We start from the raw sequence: 6,520 nt of genomic DNA, 5'->3' as shown, positions 1-6,520 counted from the left end.
ACTGACCCGTGGCCAGGGTTTGGTTTCCACACCTTTCTAGGTAAATATTGCTCTGAACCTCTTGAAATTCTTGCACCTTCTAAAATTTCTAACTTTTGCTTTAATAAAGTTAAACATTGCATATGTTATATTTCCATGCCTTTCCGCAACTATTGAACTATCATTTATAATTTTGCAAAGTTATTCCTATGTCTTCTCATTTGTTAGAAATTATATTTTGCATAGCAGTGTGCCATTTTCTGATATGGTCTAGAACTTCGTTGCCTAGATTGTTCAAAGGCCCCTTCACCTCAAGTGAAGCGTGTTATTCATTATAAGCTCTTCTACAGTAACACACACTTAGTCTATCCCTGTCTAGATAATACTGACTTATATAGTATTTTTCTTGTTACAATTTATTAGTACATTTGATGATTACTCTGTCATTATTTCTTTCTGCCTATGTGATTTACGTTATCTTGGTTATTAATTGCCTTATTTTACTGTACCTCATGCAAGAAAACATTGAATTTAGATAAACATTTTAAAACTTCCAGTTGTCCGTGGTCATTTAAACAGTATTTGAATGTTATTGGTTGGGTTTGTATTTTGCTGCCTTTCCTTTACAGCTAGCTCCCTGATTCATTGTGGTCATTAGGCACCTGCATCGGTGGATGGTAAGTCGGGTGCACTGAAAATTGGTAGCAGGGAACACACACACACCAACTTGATAGAGCTCGTGAAGTCACCCGATCGATGTATATGGTGATTTGAAAAGTATATGGGCCCTGAAGCCGGAAACGGCGAAAACTATTGGCCGGGTGGCCTCGCGCGCTCTATCAAAATCTAATCTGATTTCTTTTTTCCTATAATTCTTCCGCCTGGCAGTGCCCCTTAAACCACTGCACCTGTCCCCTCTGCCAGCGGATGCCCCTTTCACTACGATAACTCGGAGTTAACCAGCTTCACACTCCGAACAGAAGAGTTTTGATTTCCTATTCCAAGCACAAACCAACAGATTATTTCTACCAGCAGAGGGCGCTCCGGCAACACAAACAGTTCTGTATTAAGAAACTCTTTTCTTAAGCAAGTGAACCATGCACAGCTCAATTTAGAAAACGCTACAGTTCCAAGTACCATGGGGCAGATTTACAAGCCCCTTGCACTACTTTTGTACCACTTTTAACATGGAAAAAGTGACGCAAAATTGTCGCAAGGGGCTTGTAAATATGCCCCTATATGTTCAACGCATTTTTGAAGTTGGAATGGATAAGGCCGAATGGGCTATTTACGACCGCAAAAATGCTTTTAATATGGTCAAGGTACAAATTGTGATTCAGTAACACTTTACCAAATCACAATTTGAGTTTGCGCCTTGGTATTTGGAAGGGGCATGTTTTTGGCGTCCCTCATGAATACCGAATCTGAACGGGATGTATTAATGTTTTGCAACCAAATTAACATAATACTTTACCTACTCCTTGAAGGAAGCGGCAACCCCTTTCAGAATGGAAAAAATATATATATTTTTTTTTTTTAAGAGATGGAACAGGTTCTACAGAGCACTGACTACTCTTCTTTTATTAAACGCCTACTGGTTTCTTTTACGGAAAATGGGCTGCATTAAAAAGAACAATTCTTTATTAAAAAGCAATCACAGATATGGTGGTGTGCTGACCCCAATAGGCCACCATCCCTGTGATGTCCATCATTCCTAATGGGTCGCCAGCTGCAACATACCTCATTAATGTTCATGAGGTGGGTCTCTTTGCGACCCACTAGGAATAGCTATTTGAAAGATGTACGTTTTCATACATCAGGAATTGTGATTTCCTAATCGCAATTCGGTAAGAATCGCAATTAGTAAATTGCAATTTTAGATTTTTGTACTTGTGGCCCATCATCTGGCACCTGCTGGTCTCCTCCCCTTCTGCGAATTTCAGCCTCCAAGGCGCAAAGTGATCGGATTGGTTCTGCAGAAGTTAATGGAATGAGATTCGCTTTTATATCATTTAACCATGTGTAAAATATTTTTTAACAATAACATTTGTTTTATTGAGCTTGTAAACGTAACTTATTACTAAAAAGTAAAAACAAATGCAACTTACAAATTCATTAAGTTTATACACATTACATTTCACTTAAAATATTTAGAAAATGCTTGACAACTTGTGGTATCATTTCCTCACTATCTGACTTATAAAAAAATGAACATTGCTGCATGATCTTTGAGAATGTTATTAGAAAAGTAATTTGTTAAATTAATTGGTTACATTGACCTCTTTCCATGTTCAAGCAGCATATGTAATATCTTTCACATTTGAATTTCAGACTCTAATATTTCTATCTCTTTGATGAATGAAAACCAGGACATTGGCACCCCTTAGAGGCAAAGTTGGTTCTATATTACCAAAGTCATCCCACATGCTCCCCTCCACCCAATATCGTATGCATTCCAAAGGGACCCCGTGTTCTGCAAGAAACTCTATAGGGCATATTTGCAAGGACGGAGTTAAAATAACACTTTTTTTTCTTTTTTGTCTTTAAGATGTACTACATTCTTCTTCATTTTTGTGGTTTCAACCTACTCGCAGCTTGTTGTGGAAACAAGTGCGAAACCTGTGGGTGATCTGAAAAAACTATACGTTTTCGGAAAAGTAGACACAATTCAGAATGCAGTACAGGGTTATTTGTGTAGATGCGTCAAGGTTAAACAAAAAAATAATCAAAATGAATAGGAAAAAATAGCAATTGGTGACAACGTTTTCATCTGTAATTTTTTGTCACGGTGGTCGATTACAAAGATTATATACTGTTACGTCTGTGAGATCCTTCTGATTGCAAGGATATATAGGGTTTATAGGTTTCCCAATAACACTTGAAAGCCAGAGCGAAGAACTAAGCTGAGGCTTATAATGATTTTTCATGGTGCACCGACCATGTGAGCACTCACATGGTGAAATCTAATGAATTAAAAATTAGTTTGAAGGAAACGTATGTATTTCTTAAGTGTGCACAAGACACTAAGTTTAAGACAATGGTTATTTGTGCCCCTCTGAATTTGGGGATACCCATACTATCATGTGATTCAGGGGCATTTTTCAAAATGGGTTCTTTCTTGGACAGTGGTTTTACATTTGGAACCCAAAAATGTAGAGAAATCCAACTGGGCATAACAAGTGTTCTACTATTCTGTGTTCCCATGTCTCCTGATAAAAATGATGACCCACCTATGTGCTTAGGCCTAGCACCTGTGACACAAATCCCCCCAAAATACAACCTAGAGAGATCACATTTCACCCAGAAAAATCAACGCTTAGGTTAAAGTGAGGATAGCTACAGAATATTGGCCCTAGCTTCGCCGCCATCCAAAGAAACCTACCCAACTCAGACATTTCTGAAGACTAGATCAGCAGAAGAGTCCAGGGTGATCTGGCTGGCGTGGATTATCCTACCTTTTCCTACACAACGTCCTTCAAACCTCAAGCCTTGGCAAAAAAAACACGGATATTCCTTATATTTCTGTGGGACAAAATTCTTGAAGCTCCCTCCGGGGAGCCAGAAAATTCCTACCACCCAGCGCTACCACAGTTCTCCCAATAAAAATGCTACCCCATTTGTGTGGGTGGGCCTAGCACCCACAACAGGAAAGGCCACAAAACGCAACATGAACAGATACAATTATCCCACTCAAAACTACCCTTTTTTTGCAATGTGGGTAGCTGTGGGTTTTGGGCCTAGGCTCTGCTGCCACACAGGGAAGGCTCCCAAACCAAGACATTTCTGAAAATTAAACTGTAACCGAGGGTGTCAATCGCCCCATCGCTTATCGATCCACGGACATGCCAAACCTGACTCACCCCTCTTGTCTCCACAGTCCTCAAAGCAGCAGCAGGAGTGGTGGCGGCCCGATGCGCCGTGGCCAGACTCTGAGGACGAAGAGGAGTGTGGTTCCTTTAACTGGACGGCGGCAGGAGAGTGGGCGGAGCCTGTCACCGCGTCAAAAGCGGAGGTGAACACGGAGCAGGTATGCTTGTTCACCGGAGGACGCGAGAACGAAGGAGACGTGGAAGAAGCGGAGAGAGCTGAGGAGCGAACCGAAAGAGCATCGACGAGAAGCCGGACCGGAGGAGAGGAGCCCTCCACACTACAAGAGCCAGGAGGCCAACGACGTCACGAGTCGCCCAGCAGCACGCTAGGAGGAGGCGTGTGGCTCCGCGAAGTACGTGGCCGCATAGCGGGTTGGGTAAAAGGCAAGGGAGGGTCTGTGACTTGACCGCTGCCCTGGGTCAAACCGCCGGTGTAACCGTTCCCCCACTACCCTGCCCTTCACGTGTACTCGCAGACGTTTGATCACTGTTAGTGTGTCCCTCACTCCCTTTCCTTACACTGCTTGTTCTGGACGGGCATTCTGATACTTGTCCTCTCCTCTTTTTCTCCCCGCCTCGAGCGTGCTGTGGGCGCCACGGAGTCACAGGAGGTGAAACATCGAAGAAGCCCTACCCGACCTCCCAAGGCAGAAGACGCTTCAAGGAGAAGGCGACGAACGGACCGAAGCCGTTCCCCAAGAAGAGTATCCTCTCGCCCTACCTGCACTGACTTTTTGTTCTCTAAAATAAAGCAACCCTTAACCAAGACTCGTCTCTTGCCCCTTCCTACCACTACCGTTACAGTGGTGGAGAATGCGGGCACGCCCCCCATCTGTCTAACAGAGATGGAAGCGGTAGTACAGGAGCTGATCAAGGGCCAAGAGAGAGTGGAATGGGCGGTAGAGAAACAACTACAATTAGCTCAGGATGATCGCGAAATCATGAAAGCAGCCATGACGGCACGCATAGGCGAAACCCCGAAGAGCTGGACGGCAATGGGAACCGGCGAGGAAAGAATCATACCGCACAGCGCCGGGGGGGTCTCGTTACAAAAATATCAAGTAGGAGAAGACCCGGATTCATTTATGTTGAATTTTGAGAGAGCTGCGAGGGCTTGTGGCTGGCCCGTCGCTAAATGGCTGTTTTTCCTCGCTCCCCTCCTAGTGGGAGAGGCCCAGGCGACGTATCAGGTGACGAATCCCACCAGTACACCCCCTACGCGGACATAAAAAGAATAGTCCTTGATCACTTGGGAATGGACGCGGAGGCCTATCGCCTCCGTTTTCGGAAAGAGAGTGGTGCCCCGGGGGAAAACCCAAAAACCCTATTTGTCAGACTGAAAATGGCCGCAGATAAATGGCTCTCCCCAATTACAAGCACCAAAGAAGAAATAATGGATAGGGTGTATCTTGAACAATTCCTTGAGGCGTTGCCGTACGCCACGCAAAAATGGTTGCGCCAGCATCATAATCTTACCACCGTTCAGGCTGTAGAGATGGCAGCTACGTTTTCTCTGGCTCAGCCCCATACACCATCGTGGGAGATAGAGAAACCCTCTAGGTCGATGCCGAAACCTGAGAAAAGACCACCCCCACGACCCATGGACCCTCCGCGACCACGTCCATGGAGACCAGAGACCCCAGGGCCCAGTGACCCCCAATGCTTTGACTGTGGGACGTGGGGCCACATTGCTCGACTATGTCCCCGCCGGAGGGCTACGGAAGAACCCATGGAGGTGGGATACCTCCCAAAGGCGGTGCTCATATCAGCAGAGATGGGGAATTGCATTCAGAGTGAGTGTACGCGTAAACGGATCCCTGATACAAGCATTGTTAGATTCTGGCTGCAGACAATCCGTTGTACAGTCCCAACTTGTGGAGAAAGCCCAGTATATCCCCAAGGAAAGGGTTAATATCCGTTGTGTGCATGGGGATGTGAAACAGTATCCAGTGGCCAACCTGCCCCTGGAACCGCTCCAGGGACACCCCCATACCGTAAGAGTAGGAGTACTGGCTTCACTACCGGAGGACCTAATCATCGGAACCGACAATCCCGCCTTCCTTCGCATGTTCCATCAAAGCCTTGCTCCGTCACGGACGGCGCCACAAACCCCCGGAACAACCAGCGGACATCCCCTCCCGGCCTTTGTGTCCCCGGACCCGTGGGTCTTGGACCGCAGTTTCCGCTTTGCCCAGAACAATGACCCTACGTTGTTCAACGCCTGGGAGAGCGCTCATCGGGACCCAGGCGGCGAGCCATTCCGGTATCCCAGATTCTTTGTCAAGAATGAGCTGTTATACCGGCAAGGGCAGAAAAACGATCCAGAACAATTATTGGTTCCGGCATCCTTCAGAGACCAAGTCCTGCTCTTCTCGCATGCCCACTTAGTGGCAGGACACACTGGAACTGAGAAGACAACTCAGAATATACTACGCCACTTCTACTGGCCTGGGATTTACAAGGACACGATGACCTACTGTCAGGAATGTGAGCTGTGCCAAAAAAAGAAGATGACCCGGCCCCCGGCGGTCCCACTACAACCCCTCCCTATCATTGGCACTCCATTTGAGCGTGTCGGTATGGACCTCATAGGCCCTTTGCCAAAGACCCGAAAAGGGTATCAGCACGTATTGGTGGTCGTCGTTTGAGCTTCTCTATGGGCGCCAGCCTCG

Source organism: Lissotriton helveticus, chromosome 6, assembly GCF_964261635.1.
Source record: "Lissotriton helveticus chromosome 6, aLisHel1.1, whole genome shotgun sequence".
NCBI lineage: Eukaryota > Metazoa > Chordata > Amphibia > Caudata > Salamandridae > Lissotriton > Lissotriton helveticus.
This window is presented reverse-complemented; position numbering follows the sequence as displayed.